General features: G+C 46.7%; 1 protein-coding gene across 1 annotated transcript in view; it reads right to left on the bottom strand.

Moving 5' to 3' along the window:
- LOC118936669 (DNA-directed RNA polymerase II subunit rpb1-like) overlaps positions 1-25,866 on the bottom strand; it is a 116,705-nt gene that overhangs the window by 10,174 nt on the left and 80,665 nt on the right. The window contains exons 3-4 of the mRNA XM_036981815.1: positions 19,916-20,113; positions 3,606-3,728 (exon numbers count right to left, since the gene is read on the bottom strand). The gene's annotated coding sequence lies outside the window, so the exon portion shown is untranslated. The remainder of the gene's footprint in view (positions 1-3,605; positions 3,729-19,915; positions 20,114-25,866) is intronic.

The following is a 25,866-nucleotide window of genomic DNA, read 5'->3' as shown; positions in this document are numbered from 1 at the left end:
TAATCAGGAGGAGGGAATGAACAGCTCAGACAAGACTGGCTGTGGTTATAATCAGGAGGAGGGAATGAACAGCTCAGACAAGACTGGCTGTGGTTATAATCAGGAGGAGGGAATGAACAGCTCAGACAAGACTGGCTGTGGTTATAATCAGGAGGATGGAATGAACAGCTCAGACAAGACTGGCTGTGGTTATAATCAGGAGGGAATGAACAGCTCAGACAAGACTGGCTGTGGTTATAATCAGGAGGAGGGAATGAACAGCTCAGACAACACTGGCTGTGGTTATAATCAGGAGGGAATGAACAGCTCAGACAAGACTGGCTGTGGTTATAATCAGGAGTGAATGAACAGCTCAGACAAGACTGACTGTGGTTATAATCAGGAGGAGGGAATGAACAGCTCAGACAAGACTGACTGTGGTTATAATCAGGAGGAGGGAATGAACAGCTCAGACAAGACTGGCTGTGGTTATAATCAGGAGGAGGGAATGAACAGCTCAGACAAGACTGGCTGTGCATTAGCTACTTGACATTCAATACAATAACTGGTGGTCTAGGGTGGCCTGTACCACTCTAGGGTGGTCAGGGGTCTAGGGTGGCCTAGGGTGGCCTAGGGTGGTCAGGGGTCTAGGAAGGTCGTGGGGTCTAGGAAGGTCAGGGGTCTAGGGTGGTCAGGGGTCTAGGGTGGCCTAGGGTGGTCAGGGGTCTAGGGTGGTCAGGGGTCTAGGGTGGCCTAGGGTGGTCAGGGGTCTAGGAAGGTCGTGGGGTCTAGGAAGGTCAGGGGTCTAGGGTGGTCAGGGGTCTAGGGTGGCCTAGGGTGGTCAGGGGTCTAGGGTGGTCAGGGGTCTAGGAAGGTCAGGGTTCTAGGAAGGTCAGGGGTCTAGGGTGGTCAGGGGTCTAGGGGTCTAGGGGTCTAGGGTGGTCTAGGGGTCTAGGGTGGTCTAGGGGTCTAGTGTGGTCAGGGGTCTAGTGTGGTCTAGGGGGTTAGTGTGGTCAGGGGTCTAGGGTGGCCTAGGGTGGTCTAGGGGTCTAGGTTGGTCTAGGAAGGTCAGGGGTCTAGGGTGGTCAGGGGTCTAGGGTGGCCTAGGGTGGTCAGGGGTCTAGGGTGGTCAGGGGTCTAGGGTGGCCTAGGGTGGTCAGGGGTCTAGGAAGGTCGTGGGGTCTAGGAAGGTCAGGGGTCTAGGGTGGTCAGGGGTCTAGGGTGGCCTAGGGTGGTCAGGGGTCTAGGGTGGTCAGGGGTCTAGGAAGGTCAGGGTTCTAGGAAGGTCAGGGGTCTAGGGTGGTCAGGGGTCTAGGGGTCTAGGGGTCTAGGGTGGTCTAGGGGTCTAGGGTGGTCTAGGGGTCTAGTGTGGTCAGGGGTCTAGTGTGGTCTAGGGGGTTAGTGTGGTCAGGGGTCTAGGGTGGCCTAGGGTGGTCTAGGGGTCTAGGTTGGTCTAGGGTGGTCAGGGGTCTAGGGTGGTCAGGGGTCTAGGGTGGTCTAGGGGTCTAGGGTGGTCAGGGGTCTAGGGTAGTCTAGGGTGGTCAGGGGTCTAGGGTGGTCAGGGGTCTAGGGTGGCCTAGGGGTATAGGGTGGTCAAGGGTGGTCTAGGGGTATAGGGTGGTCTAGGGTGGTTTAGGGGTATAGGGTGGTCTAGGGTGATCAGGGGTCTAGGGTGGTCAGGGGTCTAGGGTGGCCTAGGGGTATAGGGTGGTCTAGGGGTATAGGGTGATATAGGGTGGTCTAGGGGTATAGGGTGGTCTAGGGGTATAGGGTTATCTAGGGCTCTAGGGTGGTCTAGGGGTATAGGGTGGTCTAGGGGTCTAGGGTGGTCTAGGGGTATAGGGTGGTATAGGGGTATAAGGTGGTATAGGGGTCTAGGGGTATAGGGTGGTCTAGGGGTATAGGGTGGTCTAGGGTGGTCTAGGGGTATAGGGTGGTCTAGGGGTATAGGGTGGTCTAGGGGTATAGGGTGGTCTAGGGGTCTAAGGATATAGGGTGGTCTAGGGGTCTAGGGTGGTCTAAGGATATAGGGTGGTATAGGGGTCTAAGCCACATATCTACAGTGTCAGTAGGTTTTAATATGTTCCTCTGTCCTTTAAGAAATCCTCTCTCTCTGTTCAATACAGTCAGAACAGATCCCCACTGTCTTCCTCTCTGGATCTGTTCAATAAAGTCAGAACAGATCCCCACTGTCTTCCTCTCTCTCTCTGTTCAATAAAGTCAGAACAGATCCCCACTGTCTTCCTCTCTGGATCTGTTCAATAAAGTCAGAACAGATCCCCCACTGTCTTCCTCTCTCTATCTGTTCAATAAAGTCAGAACAGATCCCCACTGTCTTCCTCTCTGGATCTGTTCAATAAAGTCAGAACAGATCCCCACTGTCTTCCTCTCTCTATCTGTTCAATAAAGTCAGAACAGATCCCCACTGTCTTCCTCTCTCTCTCTCTGTTCAATAAAGTCAGAACAGATCCCCACTGTCATCCTCTCTCTGTTCAATAAAGTCAGAACAGATCCCCACTGTCTTCCTCTATCTGTTCAATAAAGTCAGAACAGATCCCCACTGCCTTCCTCTCTCTCTCTGTTCAATAAAGTCAGAACAGATTCCCACAGTCTTCCTCTATCTGTTCAATAAAGTCAGAACAGATCCCCACTGTCTTCCTCTCTCTGTTCAATAGTCAGAACAGATCCCCACTGTCTTCCCCTCTATATATGTTCAATAAAGTCAGAACAGATCCCCACTGTCATCATCTCTCTGTTCAATAAAGTCAGAACAGATCCCCACTGTCTTCCTCTCTCTGTTCAATAAAGTCAGAACAGATCCCCACTGTCTTCCCCTCTATATATGTTCAATAAAGTCAGAACAGATCCCCACTGTCTTCCTCTCTCTCTATCTGTTCAATAAAGTCAGAACAGATCTCCACTGTCTTCCTCCCTCTATCTGTTCAATAAAGTCAGAACAGATCCCCACTGTCTTCCTCCCTCTATCTGTTCAATAAAGTCAGAACAGATCCCCACTGTCTTCCTCTCTCTATCTGTTCAATAAAGTCAGAACAGATCCCCACAGTCTTCCTCTCTCTATCTGTTCAATAAAGTCAGAACAGATCCCCACTGTCTTCCCCTCTATATATGTTCAATAAAGTCAGAACAGATCCCCACTGTCTTCCTCTCTCTATCTGTTCAATAAAGTCAGAACAGATCCCCACTGTCTTCCTCTCTCTGTTCAATAAAGTCAGAACAGATCCCCACTGTCTTCCTCTCTCTATCTGTTCAATAAAGTCAGAACAGATCCCCAATGTCTTCCTCTCTCTGTTCAATAAAGTCAGAACAGATCCCCACTGTCTTCCCCTCCATATATGTTCACTAAAGTCAGAACAGATCCCCACTGTCTTCCTCTCTCTCTATCTGTTCAATAAAGTCAGAACAGATCCCCACTGTCTTCCTCTCTCTCTATCTGTTCAATAAAGTCAGAACAGATCCCCGCTGTCTTCCTCCCTCTATCTGTTCAATAAAGTCAGAACAGATCCCCACTGTCAACCTCTCTCTGTTCAATAATGAAAACAGGTATTTTTGATAGAATACCTGTAGGTAGAATAAAGTCAGACCATGAAAACAGGTATGTTTGATACCTGTAGGTAGAAGTCCCCGGGGCGGAGGACACGTGGGTCCAGAGGAGAGAGCTGGATGATCACCTTGTCGTGGAGACACAGAGGCCAGCCCTGGTGCCGGAATAACAGGCCGCAGTACGGGAACTACAGGGGAGATGGAGAAGGAGACTGAGTAAATAAATCAACTACAGGAGAGATGGAGAGACAGAGACACAGAGGCCAGCCCTGGTGACGGAATATCAGGCCGCAGTACAGGAACTACAGGAGAGATGGAGAGACAGAGACACAGAGGCCAGCCCTGGTGACGGAATATCAGGCCGCAGTACGGGAACTACAGGGGAGATGGAGAGATGGAGAAGGAGAGGGAGGAAATCAATCATTCCTTTGCTAAAACATCAACAAGTAGAGTTTGATGAGTGACAGAGAGAGAGATGGGGGGGGGGGGGGAAGACATTGAAGTAAATCATTTTACTGATAAAACGTACGGTGATTTCCGCTCAGAGGTCGTCTTTCAGCCCGGGCAGCCGCACACCGGAAAGGAAATCATCCGATCCCTCCCTCTCATCCCCCTTTCCCATTTCAGAGCCCCCCCAATCCTCTCCACTCTAAAAGAGGGATTCTGTGATGCTCTCTGATAGCGCTGAGAAACACAGACCCCTGCTCTGTCTGTATTCCCTCCCCCTCCTCTTCCCTCCATCCGTCCCTCCCTCTCATCCCCCTTTCCCATTTCAGAGCCCCCCAAATCCTCTCCACTCTAAAAGAGGGTTTCTGTGATGCTCTCTGATAGCGCTGAGAAACACAGACCCCTGCTATGTCTGTCTTCCCTCCCCCTCCTCTTCCCTCCATCCGTCCCTCCCTCCCTCTCATCCCCCTTTCCCATTTCAGAGCCCCCCAAATCCTCTCCACTCTAAAAGAGGGATTCTGTGATGCTCTCTGATAGCGCTGAGAAACACAGACCCCTGCTCTGTCTGTCTTCCCTCCCCCTCCTCTTCCCTCCATCCGTCCCTCCCGCTCATCCCCCTTTCCTATTTCAAAGCCCCCCAATCCTCTCCACTCTAAAAGAGGGTTTCTGTGATGCTCTCTGATAGCGCTGAGAAACACAGACCCCTGCTCTGTCTGTCTTCCCTCCCCCTCCTCTTCCCTCCATCCGTCCCTCCCTCTCATCCCCCTTTCCCATTTCAGAGCCCCCCAATCCTCTCCACTCTAAAAGAGGGTTTCTGTGATGCTCTCTGATAGCGCTGAGAAACACAGACCCCTGCTCTGTCTGTATTCCCTCCCCCTCCTCTTCCCTCCATCCGTCCCTCCCTCTCATCCCCCTTTCCCATTTCAGAGCCCCCCAATCCTCTCCACTCTAAAAGAGGGATTCTGTGATGCTCTCTGATAGCGCTGAGAAACACAGACCCCTGCTCTGTCTGTCTTCCCTCCCCCTCCTCTTCCCTCCATCCGTCCCTCCCTCTCATCCCCCTTTCCCATTTCAGAGCCCCCCAATCCTCTCCACTCTAAAAGAGGGATTCTGTGATGCTCTCTGATAGCGCTGAGAAACACAGACCCCTGCTCTGTCTGTATTCCCTCCCCCTCCTCTTCCCTCCATCCGTCCCTCCCTCCCTCTCCTCCCTCCTTCTTCCTTCACTCCCCCTCCTCCCATCCTCTCTTCCTCCCCCTGAGTAAGAGACAGAACAGGAGAGGACTGAGCTCCTCTATCCATCTCTCTCTCTCTCTCTCTCATTTGATCACTCTCTCTTTTCCTTGTTAGAAGTTGTTCCTCCTGAGTTACTAATATAGGTGCTCTCCCTGTCTCTATTGCTCTGAGTCACCTAAACAAGGTGTTTCCTTCCATGTCTTACTACTCATCCAGGTGGTGAGCCATTCCCTCTCATTACGCCGCTCTCTGGTCTCTCATTCTGTACGGCCTGGTCTTGTCCGGTCATGCCTGTGATACTAGCTCTGCAACGTGTCCTGTTTGGGTAACATCTCTCTAGGAAGACTGTAGTCACCGAGCCAGTCTAACCAAGAGGAGGAGGACTGTAGTCACCGGGCCAGTCTAACCAAGAGGAGGAGGACTGTAGTCACCAAGAGGAGGAAGACTGTAGTCACCGAGCCAGTCTAACCAAGAGGAGGAGGACTGTAGTCACCAAGAGGAGGAGGACTGTAGTCACCGAGCCAGTCTAACCAAGAGGAGGACTGTAGTCACCAAGAGGAGGAAGACTGTAGTCACCGAGCCAGTCTAACCAAGAGGAGGGAGACTGTAGTCACCAAGAGGAGGAGGACTGTAGTCACCAAGAGGAGGAGGACTGTAGTCACCGAGCCAGTCTAACCAAGAGGAGGAGGACTGTAGTCACCAAGAGGAGGAAGACTGTAGTCACCGAGCCAGTCTAACCAAGAGGAGGAGGACTGTAGTCACCAAGAGGAGGAGGACTGTAGTCACCGAGCCAGTCTAACCAAGAGGAGGACTGTAGTCACCAAGAGGAGGAAGACTGTAGTCACCGAGCCAGTCTAACCAAGAGGAGGGAGACTGTAGTCACCAAGAGGAGGAGGACTGTAGTCACCAAGAGGAGGAGGACTGTAGTCACCGAACCAGTCTAACCAAGAGGAGGAGGACTGTAGTCATCGAGCCAGTCTAACCAAGAGGAGGAGGACTGTAGTCACCGAACCAGTCTAACCAAGAGGAGGAGGACTGTAGTCACCGAGCCAGTCTAACCAAGAGGAGGAGGACTGTAGTCACCAAGAGGAGGAGGACTGTAGTCACCAAGAGGAGGAGGACTGTAGTCACCAAGAGGAGGGAGACTGTAGTCACCAGGAGGAGGGAGACTGTAGTCACCAAGAGGAGGAAGACTGTAGTCACCAAGAGGAGGAAGACCGTAGTCACCAAGAGGAGGAGGCCTGTAGTCACCGAACCAGTCTAACCAAGAGGAGGAGGACTGTAGTCACCAAGAGGAGGGAGACAGTAGTCACCAAGAGGAGGAAGACCGTAGTCACCAAGAGGAGGAAGACCGTAGTCACCAAGAGGAGGAAGACTGTAGTCATCAAGAGGAGGAGGACTGTAGTCACCAAGAGGAGGGAGACTGTAGTCACCAGGAGGAGGGAGACTGTAGTCACCAAGAGGAGGAAGACTGTAGTCACCAAGAGGAGGAGGACTGTAGTCACCGAAACAGTCTAACCAAGAGGAGGCAGACTGTAGTCACCAAGACTGTGTAGTTATTGTTAGTGCTTCATGTTTTTGGTTATATAACAAGCCAGACCTCCCAAAATGAAACGTCCTTCATCACTCCAGCTGATGTTTACCAGCCAATCCCCCATCCTCCTCTCTGCCCTCCATTAAGTAGAAGGGTTCACGTGTTACCCATAATCCTCCTCTCTGCCCTCCGTTAAGTAGAAGGGTTCACATGTTACCCATCATCCTCCTCTCTGCCCTCCGTTAAGTAGAAGGGTTCACATGCTACCCATCATCCTCCTCTCTGCCCTCCGTTAAGTAGAAGGGTTCATGTTACCCATCATCCTCCTCTCTGCCCTCCGTTAAGTAGAAGGGTTCATGTTACCCATCATCCTCCTCTCTGCCCTCCGTTAAGTAGAAGGGTTCATGTTACCCATCATCCTCCTCTCTGCCCTCCGTTAAGTAGAAGGGTTCACGTTACCCATCTTCCTCCTCTCTGCCCTCCGTTAAGTAGAAGGGTTCACATGTTACCCATCATCCTCCTCTCTGCCCTCCGTTAAGTAGAAGGGTTCACATGTTACCCATCATCCTCCTCTCTGCCCTCCGTTAAGTAGAAGGGTTCACATGTTACCCATCATCCTCCTCTCTGCCCTCCGTTAAGTAGAAGGGTTCATGTTACCCATCATCCTCCTCTCTGCCCTCCGTTAAGTAGAAGGGTTCACGTTACCCATCATCCTCCTCTCTGCCCTCCGTTAAGTAGAAGGGTTCACGTTACCCATCTTCCTCCTCTCTGCCCTCCGTTAAGTAGAAGGGTTCACGTTACCCATCTTCCTCCTCTCTGCCCTCCGTTAAGTAGAAGGGTTCACATGTTACCCATCATCCTCCTCTCTGCCCTCCGTTAAGTAGAAGGGTTCACGTTACCCATCATCCTCCTCTCTGCCCTCCGTTAAGTAGAAGGGTTCACATGCTACCCATCATCCTCCTCTCTGCCCTCCGTTAAGTAGAAGGGTTCATGTTACCCATCATCCTCCTCTCTGCCCTCCGTTAAGTAGAAGGGTTCATGTTACCCATCATCCTCCTCTCTGCCCTCCGTTAAGTAGAAGGGTTCATGTTACCCATCATCCTCCTCTCTGCCCTCCGTTAAGTAGAAGGGTTCATGTTACCCATCATCCTCCTCTCTGCCCTCCGTTAAGTAGAAGGGTTCACGTTACCCATCTTCCTCCTCTCTGCCCTCCGTTAAGTAGAAGGGTTCACATGTTACCCATCATCCTCCTCTCTGCCCTCCGTTAAGTAGAAGGGTTCACATGTTACCCATCATCCTCCTCTCTGCCCTCCGTTAAGTAGAAGGGTTCACATGTTACCCATCATCCTCCTCTCTGCCCTCCGTTAAGTAGAAGGGTTCATGTTACCCATCATCCTCCTCTCTGCCCTCCGTTAAGTAGAAGGGTTCACATGTTACCCATCATCCTCCTCTCTGCCCTCCGTTAAGTAGAAGGGTTCACATGTTACCCATCATCCTCCTCTCTGCCCTCCGTTAAGTAGAAGGGTTCATGTTACCCATCATCCTCCTCTCTGCCCTCCGTTAAGTAGAAGGGTTCACGTTACCCATCATCCTCCTCTCTGCCCTCCGTTAAGTAGAAGGGTTCATGTTACCCATCATCCTCCTCTCTGCCCTCCGTTAAGTAGAAGGGTTCACATGTTACCCATCATCCTCCTCTCTGCCCTCCGTTAAGTAGAAGGGTTCACATGTTACACATCATCTTCCTCTCTGCCCTCCGTTAAGTAGAAGGGTTCACACGTTACCCATCATCCTCCTCTCTGCCCTCCGTTAAGTAGAAGGGTTCACATGCTACCCATCATCTTCCTCTCTGCCCTCCGTTAAGTAGAAGGGTTCACACGTTACCCATCATCCTCCTCTCTGCCCTCCGTTAAGTAGAAGGGTTCACATGCTACCCATCATCCTCCTCTCTGCCCTCCGTTAAGTAGAAGGGTTCACATGTTACCCATCATCCTCCTCTCTGCCCTCCGTTAAGTAGAAGGGTTCACATGCTACCCATCATCCTCCTCTCTGCCCTCCGTTAAGTAGAAGGGTTCATGTTACCCATCATCCTCCTCTCTGCCCTCCGTTAAGTAGAAGGGTTCATGTTACCCATCATCCTCCTCTCTGCCCTCCGTTAAGTAGAAGGGTTCATGTTACCCATCATCCTCCTCTCTGCCCTCCGTTAAGTAGAAGGGTTCACGTTACCCATCTTCCTCCTCTCTGCCCTCCGTTAAGTAGAAGGGTTCACATGTTACCCATCATCCTCCTCTCTGCCCTCCGTTAAGTAGAAGGGTTCACATGTTACCCATCATCCTCCTCTCTGCCCTCCGTTAAGTAGAAGGGTTCACGTTACCCATCATCCTCCTCTCTGCCCTCCGTTAAGTAGAAGGGTTCACATGCTACCCATCATCCTCCTCTCTGCCCTCCGTTAAGTAGAAGGGTTCACGTTACCCATCATCCTCCTCTCTGCCCTCCGTTAAGTAGAAGGGTTCACATGCTACCCATCATCCTCCTCTCTGCCCTCCGTTAAGTAGAAGGGTTCACATGCTACCCATCATCCTCCTCTCTGCCCTCCGTTAAGTAGAAGGGTTCACATGTTACCCATCATCCTCCTCTCTGCCCTCCGTTAAGTAGAAGGGTTCACATGTTACCCATCATCCTCCTCTCTGCCCTCCGTTAAGTAGAAGGGTTCACATGTTACACATCATCTTCCTCTCTGCCCTCCGTTAAGTAGAAGGGTTCACATGTTACCCATCATCCTCCTCTCTGCCCTCCGTTAAGTAGAAGGGTTCACATGTTACCCATCATCCTCCTCTCTGCCCTCCGTTAAGTAGAAGGGTTCACATGTTACCCATCATCCTCCTCTCTGCCCTCCGTTAAGTAGAAGGGTTCACATGTTACCCATCATCCTCCTCTCTGCACTCCGTTAAGTAGAAGGGTTCACATGTTACCCATCATCCTCCTCTCTGCCCTCCGTTAAGTAGAAGGGTTCACATGTTACCCATAACCCTCCACTTCAGCCACAACTCCCCTTGTTGCAACACTTCAAGGTGATGACACAAACCCAGTATCTGATCTGGAAGATATTTATATTCTCCTCCTTGACCCTGGGAGGATCTAACACAACACCACACCAATACAGAACTCCTGGTGTGTTGTCAGAATGGAACACCACACCAATACAGAACTCCTGGTGTGTTGTCAGAATGGAACACCAATACAGAACTCCTGGTGTGTTGTCAGAATGGAACACCACACCAATACAGAACTCCTGGTGTGTTGTCAGAATGGAACACCAATACAGAACTCCTGGTGTGTTGTCAGAATGGAACACCACACCAATACAGAACTCCTGGTGTGTTGTCAGAATGGAACACCAATACAGAACTCCTGGTGTGTTGTCAGAATGGAACACCACACCAATACAGAACTCCTGGTGTGTTGTCAGAATGGAACACCAATACAGAACTCCTGGTGTGTTGTCAGAATGGAACACAACACCAATACAGAACTCCTGGTGTGTTGTCAGAATGGAACACAACACCAATACAGAACTCCTGGTGTGTTGTCAGAATGGAACACCAATACAGAACTCCTGGTGTGTTGTCAGAATGGAACACAACACCAATACAGAACTCCTGGTGTGTTGTCAGAATGGAACACCAATACAGAACTCCTGGTGTGTTGTCAGAATGGAACACAACACCAATACAGAACTCCTGGTGTGTTGTCAGAATGGAACACAACACCAATACAGAACTCCTGGTGTGTTGTCAGAATGGAACACCACACCAATACAGAACTCCTGGTGTGTTGTCAGAATGGAACACAACACCAATACAGAACTCCTGGTGTGTTGTCAGAATGGAACACCAATACAGAACTCCTGGTGTGTTGTCAGAATGGAACACAACACCAATACAGAACTCCTGGTGTGTTGTCAGAATGGAACACCACACCAATACAGAACTCCTGGTGTGTTGTCAGAATGGAACACAACACCAATACAGAACTCCTGGTGTGTTGTCAGAATGGAACACCACACCAATACAGAACTCCTGGTGTGTTGTCAGAATGGAACACAACACCAATACAGAACTCCTGGTGTGTTGTCAGAATGGAACACCACACCAATACAGAACTCCTGGTGTGTTGTCAGAATGGAACACAACACCAATACGGTAATTCATTCTGCTTGTTTATGTTTTATCTGTCGGCCCCAGCCGCACTTAGGCTCTGTGTGTAGTTAACCCGACCCTCTCTGCCTAATCAATCGCCATTCTACCTGCTGTTGTTGTGCTAGCTGATTAGCTGTTGTCTCACCTACTGTTTTAGCTAGCTCTCCCAATTCAACACCTGTGATTACTGTATGCCTCGCTGTATGTCTTTCTCAAATGTCAATATGCCTTGTATACTGTTGTGCAGGTTAGTTATCATTGTTTTAGTTTACAATGGAGCCCCTAGTTCCACTCTTTATACCCCTGTTACCTCCTTTGTCCCACCCCCCACACATGCGGTGACCTCACCCATTACAACCAGCATGTCCAGAGATACAACCTCTCTCATCATCACCCAGTGCCTGGGCTTACCTCCGCTGTACCCGCACCCCACCATACCCCTGTTTGCGCATTATGCCCTGAATATATTCTACCATGCCCAGAAACCTGCTCCTCTTATTCTCTGTCCCCAACGCCCTAGGCGACCAGTTTTGATAGCCTTCAGCCGCACCCTCATACTACTCCTTCTCTGTTCCGCGGGTGATGTGGAGGTAAACCCAGGCCCTGCATGTCCCCAGGCACCCTCATTTGTTGACTTCTGTGATCGAAAAAGCCTTGGTTTCATGCATGTCAACATCAGAAGCCTCCTCCCTAAGTTTGTCTTACTCACTGCTCTAGCACACTCTGCTAACCCTGATGTCCTTGCCGTGTCTGAATCCTGGCTCAGGAAGGCCACCAAAAATTCTGAGATTTCCATACCCAACTATAACATCTTCCGTCAAGATAGAACTGCCAAAGGAGGAGGAGTTGCAGTCTACTGCAGAGATAGCCTGCAAAGTAATGTCATACTTTCCAGGTCCATACCCAAACAGTTCGAACTACTAATTTTGAAAATTACTCTCTCCAGAAATAAGTCTCTCACTGTTGCCGCCTGCTACCGACCCCCCTCAGCTCCCAGCTGTGCCCTGGACACCATTTGTGAATTGATCGCCCCCCATCTAGCTTCAGAGTTTGTTCTGTTAGGTGACCTAAACTGGGATATGCTTAACACCCCGGCAGTCCTACAATCTAAGCTAGATGCCCTCAATCTCACTCAAATCATCAAGGAACCCACCAGGTACAACCCTAACTCTGTAAACAAGGGCACCCTCATTGACGTCATCCTGACCAACTGGCCCTCCAAATACACCTCCGCTGTCTTCAACCAGGATCTCAGCGATCACTGCCTCATTGCCTGTATCCGCTATGGAGCCGCAGTCAAACGACCACCCCTCATCACTGTCAAACGCTCCCTAAAACACTTCTGTGAGCAGGCCTTTCTAATCGACCTGGCCCGGGTATCCTGGAAGGACATTGACCTCATCCCGTCAGTTGAGGATGCCTGGTCTTTCTTTAAAAGTAACTTCCTCACCATTTTAGATAAGCATGCTCCGTTCAAAAAATGCAGAACTAAGAACAGATATAGCCCCTGGTTCACTCCAGACCTGACTGCCCTCGACCAGCACAAAAACATCCTGTGGCGGACTGCACTAACATCGAACAGTCCCCGCGATATGCAACTGTTCAGGGAAGTCAGGAACCAATACACACAGTCAGTCAGGAAAGCTAAAGCCAACTTCTTCAGGCAGAAGTTTGCATCCTGTAGCTCCAACTCCAAAAAGTTCTGGGACACTGTGAAGTCCATGGAGAACAAGAGCACCTCCTCCCAGCTGCCCACTGCACTGAGGCTAGGTAACACGGTCACCACCGATAAATCCATGATTATCGAAAACTTCAACAAGCATTTCTCAACGGCTGGCCATGCCTTCCGCCTGGCTACTCCAACCTCGTCCAACAGCTCCCCCCCCCCCGCAGCTACTCGCCCAAGCCTCTCCAGGTTCTCCTTTACCCAAATCCAGATAGCAGATGTTCTGAAAGAGCTGCAAAACCTGGACCCGTACAAATCAGCTGGGCTTGACAATCTGGACCCTCTATTCCTGAAACTATCCGCCGCCATTGTCGCAACCCCTATTACCAGCCTGTTCAACCTCTCTTTCATATCGTCTGAGATCCCCAAGGATTGGAAAGCTGCCGCAGTCATCCCCCTCTTCAAAGGGGGCGACACCCTGGACCCAAACTGTTACAGACCAATATCCATCCTGCCCTGCCTATCTAAGGTCTTCGAAAGCCAAGTCAACAAACAGATCACTGACCATCTTGAATCCCACCGTACCTTCTCCGCTGTGCAATCTGGTTTCCGAGCCGGTCACGGGTGTACCTCAGCCACGCTCAAGGTACTAAACGATATCATAACCGCCATCGATAAAAGACAGTACTGTGCAGCCGTCTTCATAGACCTTGCCAAGGCTTTCGACTCTGTCAATCACCGTATTCTTATCGGCAGACTCAGTAGCCTCGGTTTTTCGGATGACTGCCTTGCCTGGTTCACCAATTACTTTGCAGACAGAGTTCAGTGTGTCAAATCGGAGGGCATGCTGTCCGGTCCTCTGGCAGTCTCTATGGGGGTGCCACAGGGTTCAATTCTCGGGCCGACTCTTTTCTCTGTATATATCAATGATGTTTCTCATGCTGCGGGCGATTCCCTGATCCACCTCTACGCAGACGACACCATTCTATATACTTCCGGCCCGTCCTTGGACACTGTGCTATCTAACCTCCAAACGAGCTTCAATGCCATACAGCACTCCTTCCGTGGCCTCCAACTGCTCTTAAACGCTAGTAAAACCAAATGCATGCTTTTCAACCGTTCGCTGCCTGCACCCGCACGCCTGACCAGCATCACCACCCTGGATGGTTCCGACCTTGAATATGTGGACAGCTATAAGTACCTAGGTGTCTGGCTAGACTCTAAACTCTCCTTCCAGACCCATATCAAACATCTCCAATCGAAAATCAAATCAAGAGTCGGCTTTCTATTCCGCAACAAAGCCTCCTTCACTCACGCCGCCAAACTTACCCTAGTAAAACTGACTATCCTACCGATCCTCGACTTCGGCGATGTCATCTACAAAATTGCTTCCAACACTCTACTCAGCAAACTGGATGCAGTTTATCACAGTGCCATCCGTTTTGTCACTAAAGCACCTTATACCACCCACCACTGCGACTTGTATGCTCTAGTCGGCTGGCCCTCGCTACATATTCGTCGCCAGACCCACTGGCTCCAGGTCATCTACAAGTCCATGCTAGGTAAAGCTCCGCCTTATCTCAGTTCACTGGTTACGATGGCAACACCCATCCGTAGCACGCGCTCCAGCAGGTGTATCTCACTGATCATCCCTAAAGCCTACACCTCATTTGGCCGCCTTTCGTTCCAGTTCTCTGCTGCCTGTGATTGGAACGAATTGCAAAAATCGCTGAAGTTGGAGACTTTTATCTCCCTCACCAACTTCAAACATCTGCTATCTGAGCAGCTAACCGATCGCTGCAGCTGTACATAGTCTATTGGTAAATAGCCCACCCATTTTCACCTACCTCATCCCCATACTGTTTTTATTTATTTATTTTTCTGCTCTTTTGCACACCAATATCTCTATCTCTACCTTTACATAACCATCTGATCATTTATCACTCCAGTGTTAATCTGCATAATTGTAATTATTTGCCTACCTTCTCATGCCTTTTGCACACAATGTATATATAGACTCCCCTTTTTTCTACTGTGTTATTGACTTGTTAATTGTTTACTCCATGTGTAACTCTGTGTTGTCTGTTCACACTGCTATGCCTTATCTTGGCCAGGTCGCAGTTGCAAATGAGAACTTGTTCTCAACTAGCCTACCTGGTTAAATAAAGGTGAAATAAATAAAATAAAAAAAATACAGAACTCCTGGTGTGTTGTCAGAATGGAACACCAATACAGAACTCCTGGTGTGTTGTCAGAATGGAACACCAATACAGAACTCCTGGTGTGTTGTCAGAATGGAACACCAATACAGAACTCCTGGTGTGTTGTCAGAATGGAACACAACACCAATACAGAACTCCTGGTGTGTTGTCAGAATGGAACACAACACCAATACAGAACTCCTGGTGTGTTGTCAGAATGGAACACAACACCAATACAGAACTCCTGGTGTGTTGTCAGAATGGAACACAACACCAATACAGAACTCCTGGTGTGTTGTCAGAATGGAACACAACACCAATACAGAACTCCTGGTGTGTTGTCAGAATGGAACACAACACCAATACAGAACTCCTGGTGTGTTGTCAGAATGGAACACAACACCAATACAGAACTCCTGGTGTGTTGTCAGAATGGAACACCAATACAGAACTCCTGGTGTGTTGTCAGAATGGAACACAACACCAATACAGAACTCCTGGTGTGTTGTCAGAATGGAACACCACACCAATACAGAACTCCTGGTGTGTTGTCAGAATGGAACACAACACCAATACAGAACTCCTGGTGTGTTGTCAGAATGGAACACCACACCAATACAGAACTCCTGGTGTGTTGTCAGAATGGAACACAACACCAATACAGAACTCCTGGTGTGTTGTCAGAATGGAACACAACACCAATACAGAACTCCTGGTGTGTTGTCAGAATGGAACACCAATACATAACTCCTGGTGTGTTGTCAGAATGGAACACAACACCAATACAGAACTCCTGGTGTGTTGTCAGAATGGAACACAACACCAATACAGAACTCCTGGTGTGTTGTCAGAATGGAACACAACACCAATACAGAACTCCTGGTGTGTTGTCAGAATGGAACACAACACCAATACAGAACTCCTGGTGTGTTGTCAGAATGGAACACAACACCAATACAGAACTCCTGGTGTGTTGTCAGAATGGAACACAACACCAATACAGAACTCCTGGTGTGTTGTCAGAATGGAACACCAATACAGAACTCCTGGTGTGTTGTCAGAATGGAACACAACACCAATACAGAACTCCTGGTGTGTTGTCAGAATGGAACACCACACCAATACAGAACTCCTGGTGTGTTGTCAGAATGGAACACAACACCAATACAGAACTCCTGGTGTGTTGTCAGAATGGAACACCACACCAATACAGAACTCCTGGTGTGTTGTCAGAATGGAACACAACACCAATACAGAACTCCTGGTGTGTTGTCAGAATGGAACACAACACCAATACAGAACTCCTGGTGTGTTGTCAGAATGGAACACAACACCAATACAGAACTCCTGGTGTGTTGTCAGAATGGAACACAACACCAATACAGAACTCCTGGTGTGTTGTCAGAATGGAACACAACACCAATACAGAACTCCTGGTGTGTTGTCAGAATGGAACACCACACCAATACAGAACTCCTGGTGTGTTGTCAGAATGGAACACCACACCAATACAGAACTCCTGGTGTGTTGTCAGAATGGAACACCAATACAGAACTCCTGGTGTGTTGTCAGAATGGAACACCAATACAGAACTCTTGGTGTGTTGTCAGAATGGAACACCACACCAATACAGAACTCCTGGTGTGTTGTCAGAATGGAACACCAATACAGAACTCCTGGTGTGTTGTCAGAATGGAACACCAATACAGAACTCCTGGTGTGTTGTCAGAATGGAACACAACACCAATACAGAACTCCTGGTGTGTTGTCAGAATGGAACACAACACCAATACAGAACTCCTGGTGTGTTGTCAGAATGGAACACCAATACAGAACTCCTGGTGTGTTGTCAGAATGGAACACAACACCAATACAGAACTCCTGGTGTGTTGTTAGAATGGAACACCAATACAGAACTCCTGGTGTGTTGTCAGAATGGAACACAACACCAATACAGAACTCCTGGTGTGTTGTCAGAATGGAACACCAATACAGAACTCCTGGTGTGTTGTCATTTCTAAAAACCTGTTTTTGATTTGTCATTATGGAGTATTGTGTATAAACAGATGACGGGGGAAAAACTATTTAATCAATTTTAGAATAAGGCTGTACCCCTAACACAATGTGGAAGAGGTCAAGGGGTCTGAATACTTTCCCAATGCACTCTAGTGCACTACTGTTGACCAGGGCACTGAACAGGGTGGCATTTGAGGCACAGCCTACTCTCTCTGGGGAGGAAGGTGTCATATTATATGACCTGGGAAGACTGGAGGCCTGAATAGACTAGGTGTGTTCTTTTAAAGATAGAAAACCAACCCCCACATTCCTCTCTTTACCCCCCCCCCTCCCTCCCCTCTTCTCACCCTCCCTCCCTCCCCCCTTCGTCCCTCCCCCCCTCCCTCCTCCTCCCCTCCCTCCCCTGGCCCAACTCAACAGCAGCAGCAGGACCACAACAATGACCCATCAACACCAGGAGTTAGAGCTGGGTTTCATCAGCCGTCACCTGTCACCACCAACCTCCACCACTACAGACGGAAGGACAGACGGAGGTTGACAGAGGAGAGGAAACCATCTGAAGAGCAGGAGGAATCCAGAAGGGATCTGAGTGTTGAACATGTTAGGAGCAGCAGTACTAGTAATACCAGTAGTAGTATAGTAGTAGTAGTAGTAGTAGTATTAGTAGTAACAGTAGTAGTAGTATAGTAGTAGTATAATGGTAATAATATAGAAGTAGTAGCAGTATAGTAGTATAGTAGTATTAGTAGTAACAGTAGTAGTAGTATAGTAGTATTAGTAGTAGTAGTATAGTAGTATAGTAGTATTAGTAGTAACAGTAGTAGTATAGTAGTATTAGTAGTAGTAGTATAGTAGTATGGTAGTATTAGTAGTAACAGTAGTAGTAGTATAGTAGTATTAGTAGTAACAGTAGTAGTAGTATAGTAGTAGTATACTGGTAATAATATAGAAGTAGTAGCAGTATAGTAGTATAGTAGTAACAGTAGTAGTAGTATAGTAGTAGTATACTGGTAATAATATAGAAGTGGTAGTAGTGTAGTAGTATAGTAGTATAGTAGTAACAGTAGTAGTAGTATAGTAGTAGTATAATGGTAATAATATAGAAGTAGTAGTAGTATAGTAGTATAGTAGTAGTAGTAGTAGTAGTAGTAGTATAGTAGTAGTATAATGGTAATAATATAGAAGTAGTAGTAGTATAGTAGTATAGTAGTAGTAGTAGTAGTAGTAGTAGTATAGTAGTAGTATAATGGTAATAATATAGAAGTAGTAGTAGTGTAGTAATAGTATAGTAGTATTAGTAGTAACAGTAGTAGTAGTATAGTAGTAGTATAATGGTAATAATATAGAAGTAGTAGTAGTATAGTAGTATAGTAGTATTAGTAGTAACAGTAGTAGTAGTATAGTAGTAGTATAATGGTAATAATATAGAAGTAGTAGTAGTATAGTAGTATAGTAGTATTAGTAGTAACATTAGTAGTAGTATAGTAGTAGTATACTGGTAATAATATAGAAGTAGTAGTAGTATAGTAGTATAGTAGTAATAGTATAGAAGTAACCGTATAGTATACGTAGTATAGTGGCCATAGTATAGTGGTAGCAGTAGTAGTAGTACTATGGTAGTAGTAGTAGTAGTAGTAGTAGTAGTAGTAGTAGTAGTAGCAGCAGTAGTATCAGTAGTAGTAGTACTATGGTAGCAGTAGTAGTATAGTAGTAGTATTGTAGTATAGTAGTAGTATAGTAGTATAGCAGTAGCAGTAGTAGTAGTAGTATAGTAGTAGTAGTATAGTAGTAGTAGTATAGTAGTAGTAATATTAGTAGCACCAGTATCAGTAGTAGTAGTATAGTATTAGTAGTAGTAGTATGGTAGTAGTAGTAGCAGTAGTAGCATAGTAGTAGTAGTAGTAGTAGTAGTAGTAGTAGTATAGTAGTAGTAGTAGCCGTAGTAGCAGTAATAGTAATAGTAGTAGTAGTAACAGTAGTAGCAGCAGTATCAGTAGTAGTATAGTAGTAGTATCAGTAGTAGTATAGCAGTAGTGGTATTAGTAGTAGTAGTAGTATAGTAGTAATAGTCACAGTAGTAGTTGTGGTAGTAATAGTAATAGTAATAGTAGCAGTAGTAGTAGTAGTAGTAGTAGTAGTAGTAACATTAGTAGGAACATAGTAGTAGTAGTAGTATTATAGCAGTAGTAGTAGCCATAGTAGTAGTATAGTAGTAGTAGTAGTAGTATTGTAGTAGTAGTAATAGTAGCAGTAGTAGTAGTGGTAGGGTAGTGGTATCAGTAGTAGTATACCAGTAGTGGTAGTATTAGTAGTAGTATAGTAGTAATAGTCACAGTAGTAGTTGTGGTAGTAGTAGTAATAGTAAAAGTAGCAGTAGTAGTAGTATAGTAGTAGTAGTAGTAGTAGTAGTAGTAGTAGTAGTAGTAGTAGTATTAGTATTGTGGTAATAGTAGCAGTTGTAGTAGCGGTAGTAGTATAGTAGTATAGTGATCGTAGTGTAGTATCAGTATTAGTATAGTAGTCGAAGTATGGTGGTAGTAGTAGTATAGTAGTATTAGTAATAGTGGCAGCAGTAGTAGTAGTATAGTACTAATAGTAGTTGTAGTAGTAGTAGTAGTATAGTAGTAGTATATTAGTTGTGGTAGTATAGTACTACTGGTAGTTGTAGTAGTAGTATATTAGTAGTAGTAGTAGTAGTATAATGTTACTATAGTATAACATAGTAGTAGTGGTATTAGTATTAGTATAGTAGTAGTAGTAGTGGTAGTAGTATAAGGTTACTATAGTATAATGTAGTAGTAGTAGTAGTATGAGGTAACTATAGTATAACGTAGTAGTAGCAGTAGTAGTATAAGGTTACTATAGTATAACGTAGTAGTAGTAGTAGTAGTATGAGGTAACTATAGTATAACGTAGTAGAAGCAGTAGTAGTATAAGGTAACTATAGTATAATGTAGTAGTAGTATGAGGTAACTATAGTATAACGTAGTAGTAGCAGTAGTCGTATAAGGTTACTATAGTATAACGTAGTAGTAGTAGTAGTATAAGGTAACTATAGTATAACGTAGTAGCTACTCACACAGGCATGTTGCTGGATGGTCTGCAGGATGTGTTTGGCAGGGACCAGGAAGTCTATAAGGTATCTTAATCCGTCTCCTCTGTAGCTGGTCTCCACCACATCAAAAACCTGACACAGCACTGTGGAGGCTGTGGCATCAAACGGAGGGTAGAGGGCTGAGAGGGTGCTCTGGATACAACTGTCCAGAGATTCAGAGTCCTGAGGAGAGAAGAGAGGAGAGGATGAGAGAGGAGAGGATGAGAGAGGAGAGGAGGAGAGGATGCTCTGTATACAACTGTCCAGAGATTCAGAGTCCTGAGGAGAGAAGAGAGGAGAGGATGAGAGAGGAGAGGATGAGAGAGGAGAGGAGGAGAGGATGCTCTGTATACAACTGTCCAGAGATTCAGAGTCCTGAGGAGAGAAGAGAAGAGAGGAGGAGAGAGGAGAGGATGAGAGAGGAGAGGAGGAGAGGAGGAGAGAGGAGAGGAGGAGAGAGGAGAGGAGGAGAGAGGGGAGGATAGGGGGGAGGAGAGGGGGGAGGAGAGGAGGAGAGAGGAGAGGAGGAGAGAGGGGAGGAGAGGGGGGAGGAGAGGAGGAGAGAGGGGAGGAGAGGAGGAGAGAGGAGAGGAGAGGAGAGAGGAGAGGAGGAGAGAGGAGAGAGGGGAGGAGGAGAGAGGAGAGGAGGAGAGAGGAGAGTGGATGAGAGAGGATAGGAGAGAGGAGAGAGGAGAGAGGGGAGGAGGAGAGAGGAGAGGAGAGAAGGGAGGATGAGAGAGGAGAGGATGAGAGAGGAGAAGAGAGGGGAGGGCAGGATAGGATGAGAGAGGAGAAGAGAGGAGAAGAGAAGAGAGGAGAAGAGAGAAGAGGAGAGGATGAGAGAGGATAGGATGAGAGAGGAGAAGAGAGGAGAAGAGAAGAGAGGAGAAGAGAGAAGAGGAGAGGATGAGAGAGGATAGGATGAGAGAGGAGAAGAGAGGGGAGGGCAGGATAGGATGAGAGAGGAGAAGAGAGGAGAAGAGAAGAGAGGAGAAGAGAGAAGAGGAGAGGATGAGAGAGGATAGGATGAGAGAGGAGAAGAGAGGAGAAGAGAAGAGAGGAGAAGAGAGAAGAGGAGAGGATGAGCGAGGATAGGATGAGAGAGGAGAAGAGAGGAGAAGAGAAGAGAGGAGAAGAGAGAAGAGGAGAGGATGAGAGAGGATAGGATGAGAGAGGAGAGGATAGGAGAGAGGAGAAGATGAGAGGAGAGAGGAGAAGAGAGGAGAGGATGAGAGAGGAGAAGAGAGGAGAAGAGAAGAGAGGAGAAGAGAGGGTTAGATACACACAAAGGTTGGTTCCAACACAAGACCATAACCTTCAACAGTGTTTTCATCATTAGGTAGAAAGACTCCACATTTCCCACTAAGACAACAGAAAGCAGAACACTAGTTCTGAGGGACCGTCTGTCAGTGAAACAGATGTTTAAAAGGACTCAGGGTGCCATAGGGCTCTGGTCTAAAGTAGTGCACTATATAGGGAATAGGGTGCCATAGGGCTCTGGTCTAAAGTAGTGCACTATATATAGGGAATAGGGTGCCATAGGGCTCTGGTCTAAAGTAGTGCACTATATAGGGAATGGAGTGCCATTTGAAGCACAGCCCTTGGCCCACTCTGCTCTGTTGTGAGCCTATCAGATTACTCCTCTACTTGTCCTGTCTCCCCAGGTTAACCTTAGTTCACTGAATAACCAATCAGATCATTCTCCCTGAGGGAATGTGTTTCACAACAGGGTTACTGCTTAAACCAGCCCTGATTTAAACCAGCCCTAAACCTGCCATGGGTGGGGAGGGGGGTCTCTCTCTCTCTCTCTAATGGGAGGGGGGGGGGGGTCTCTCTCTCTCTAATGGGAGGGGGGGGTCTCTCTCTCTAATGGGCATGGGAAATACATGTTAACTATGCCAAAGAAAGTGAAATAAACAATAAAATGAACAGTAAACAAACCAAAACAATAAAGACATTACAAATGTCATATTATATATATATACCGTGTTGTAACGATGTGCAAATGGTTAAAGGACACAAGATAAAATAAATAAGCATAAATATGGGTTGTATTTACAATGGTGTTTGTTCTTCGCTGGTTGCCCTTTTCTCGTGGCAACAGGTCACAAATCTTGCTGCTGTGATGTCACACTGTGGAATTTCACCCAGTAGATATGGGAGTTTATCAAAATTGGATTTGTTTGTGTAATTCTTTGTGGATCTGTGTAATCTGAGGGAAATATTTCTCTCTACTATGGTCATACATTGGGCAGGAGGTTAGGAAGTGCAGCTCAGTTTCCACCTCATTTTGTGGGCAGTGAGCACATAGCCTGTTTTCTCTTGAGAGCCATGTCTGCCTACGGCGGCCTTTCTCAATAGCAAGGCTATGCTCACTGAGTCTGTACATAGTCAAAGATTTCCTTAAGTTTGGGTCAGTCACAGTGGTCAGGTATTCTGTCACAGGGTTCTCTCACCCTCTCCCCTTCCCTCTCTCCCTCCCCCTCTCCCTCCCCCCTCTCACGGTGACAGGCAGGTGACCCCCCCCTCCCCCCCCCCCCTCTCCCGGTGACAAGCAGGTGACCCCCTCCTCTCCCTCCCCCCTCTCTCCCGGTGACAGGCAGGTGACCTCTCTCCCTCCCCCCTCCCTCCCCCCTCCCTCTCTGAAGCGTGTGCAGTAGCAGAGCACACGGAGCAGCCAGACGGGCGCTAGGCGGTCGAGAGGAGGCAGGCCGGTGACTGTTGTGCCTAAATAAAGCCTTGGTTCCTGGAGAACAGTCTACTCTAGTAACCCAATGACAAGACCAGCTGTCTGTCTGTCTGTCTGTCTGTCTGTCTGTCTGTCTGTCTGTCTGTCTGTCTGTCTGTCTGTTTGTCTGCCTGTCTGCCTGCCTGTCTGCCTGCCTGCCTGCCTGTCTGTCTGTCTGTCTGCCTGCCTGCCTGCCTGCCTGCCTGTCTGTCTGCCTGTCTGCCTGTGTGTGTGTACAGGGGGCACAGTTATATGTTCCCAGGCTGACTGAGTTTCAACAGGCTAGAAAACAACACTCCGCTCTGCGCTGCTCGTGTTGCCTTCCTCCCAGGTGTCCCTGCACCCCTGGTTACCCCTGGTTACCCTCTGTCACAGGAAGAGGGGGACAACAGGGGGGGCTCTCTTTATCTGGCTCTAATCTCACTTTGAAGCTGTCTAGGGATTTCAGCACAATTTAATTAGGTTGTTATTCAGGCAGGAGATTGCTCTGCCTCCAGTGTCGACCGTTACCCTATAGAGTTCAGAGAAAGTTAACGTCTATGACGTCTATGTTAACGTCTATGAAAAGGGTATAGAGAGACAGAGGGTGAGGTCATTACCGTATAGGGTATAGAGAGACAGAGGGTGAGGTCATTACCGTATAGGGTATAGAGAGACAGAGGGTGAGGTCATTACCGTATAGGGTATAGAGAGGCAGAGGGTGAGGTCATTACCGTATAGGGTATAGAGAGGCAGAGGGTGAGGTCATTACCGTATAGGGTATAGAGAGACAGAGGGTGAGGTCATTACCGTATAGGGTTTAGATAGACAGAGGGTGAGGTCATTACCATATTGGAATAAACCTGTCATGTTGGAATAAACCTGTCATGTTGGAATAAACCTGTCATGTTGGAATAAACCTGTAATATTGGAATAAACCTGTCATGTTGGAATAAACCTGTCATGTCATGTTGGAATAAACCTGTCATGTCATGTTGGAATAAACCTGTCATATTGGAATAAACCTGTCATGTCATGTTGGAATAAACCTGTCATGTCATGTTGGAATAGGTTGGAATAAACCTGTCATGTTGGAATAAACCTGTCATGTCATGTTGGAATAAACCTGTCATGTTGGAATAAACCTGTTATGGTGGAATAAACCTGTCATGTCATGTTGGAATAAACCTGTCATGTGATGTTGGAATAAACCTGTCATGTCATGTTGGAATAAACCTGTCATGTTGGAATAAACCTGTCATGTTGGAATAAACCTGTCATGTCATGTTGGAATAAACCTGTCATGTTGGAATAAACCTGTCATGTTGGAATAAACCTGTCATGTTGGAATAAACCTGTCATGTTGGAATAAACCTGTCATGTTGGAATAAACCTGTCATGTCATGTTGGAATAAACCTGTCATGTCATGTTGGAATAAACCTGTCATGTTGGAATAAGCCTGTCATGTCATATTGGAATAAACCTGTCATGTTGGAATAAGCCTGTCATGTCATATTGGAATAAACCTGTCATGTCATGTTGGAATAAACCTGTCATGTTGGAATAAACCTGTCATGTTGGAATAAACCTGTCATGTTGGAATAAACCTGTCATGTTGGAATAAACCTGTCATGTCATGTTGGAATAAACCTGTCATGTCATGTTGGAATAAACCTGTTATGGTGGAATAAACCTGTCATGTCATATTGGAATAAACCTGTCATATTGGAATAAACCTATCATGTTGGAATAAACCTGTCATGTCATATTGGAATAAACCTGTCATGTTGGAATAAACCTGTCATGTCATATTGGAATAAACCTGTCATGTTGGAATAAACCTGTCATGTCATGTTGGAATAAACCTGTCATGTCATGTTGGAATAAACCTGTCATGTTGGAATAAGCCTGTCATGTCATATTGGAATAAACCTGTCATGTTGGAATAAACCTGTCATGTCATATTGGAATAAACCTGTCATGTTGGAATAAACCTGTCATGTCATATTGGAATAAACCTGTCATGTTGGAATAAACCTGTCATGTCATATTGGAATAAACCTGTCATGTTGGAATAAACCTGTCATGTCATGTTGGAATAAACCTGTCATGTCATGTTGGAATAAACCTGTCATGTTGGAATAAACCTGTCATGTCATGTTGGAATAAACCTATCATGTCATGTTGGAATAAACCTGTCATGTCATGTTGGAATAAGCCTGTCATGTCATGTTGGAATAAACCTGTCGTGTCATGTTGAAATAAACCTGTCATGTTGGAATAAACCTGTCATGTCATGTTGGAATAAACCTGTCATGTCATGTTGGAATAAACCTGTCATGTCATGTTGGAATAAACCTGTCATGTCATGTTGGAATAAACCTGTTATGTCATGTTGGAATAAACCTATCATGTCATGTTGGAATAAACCTGTCATGTCATGTTGGAATAAACCTGTTATGTCATGTTGGAATAAACCTGTCGTGTCATGTTGAAATAAACCTGTCATGTTGGAATAAACCTGTCATGTTGGAATAAACCTGTCATGTTGGAATAAACCTGTCATGTCATGTTGGAATAAACCTATCATGTCATGTTGGAATAAACCTGTCATGTCATGTTGGAATAAGCCTGTCATGTCATGTTGGAATAAACCTGTCATGTTGGAATAAACTTGTCATGTCATATTGGAATAAACCTTTCATATTGGAATAAACCTGTCATGCATATTGAATAAACCTGTCATGTCATGTTGGAATAAACCTGTCATGCATATTGAATAAACCTGTCATGTTGGAATAAACCTGTCATGTCATATTGGAATAAACCTATCATGTTGGAATAAACCTGTCATGTCACATTGGAATAAACCTGTCATGTCATATTGGAATAAACCTGTCATGTTATATTGGAATAAACCTGTCATGTTGGAATAAGCTCGTCAAGATAGGAAACATAGATTTAGGTTAGCATGCATTTCTTAATTTAAGGACCTTTGGTAAGGACTCATCCTTTAGTCAACCATTTAAGGACCTTTGGTAAGGACTCATCCTTTAGTCAACCATTTAAGGACCATTGGTAAGGACTCATCCTTTAAGTCAACCATTTAAGGACCATTGGTAAGGACTCATCCTTTAAGTCAACCATTTAAGGACCTTTGGCAGTGGCATCTCCACTGTCTCATCAGCTGGTTAACTGACAGACCGTTTGAGATGTTAGGATGGACAG

The sequence above is a fragment of the Oncorhynchus mykiss genome, chromosome 6 (assembly GCF_013265735.2).
Source record: "Oncorhynchus mykiss isolate Arlee chromosome 6, USDA_OmykA_1.1, whole genome shotgun sequence".
Taxonomy (NCBI): Eukaryota; Metazoa; Chordata; class Actinopteri; order Salmoniformes; family Salmonidae; genus Oncorhynchus; species Oncorhynchus mykiss.
The sequence above is the reverse complement of the archived record's forward strand: the minus strand, read 5'-3'. Positions and strand labels throughout refer to the sequence as shown.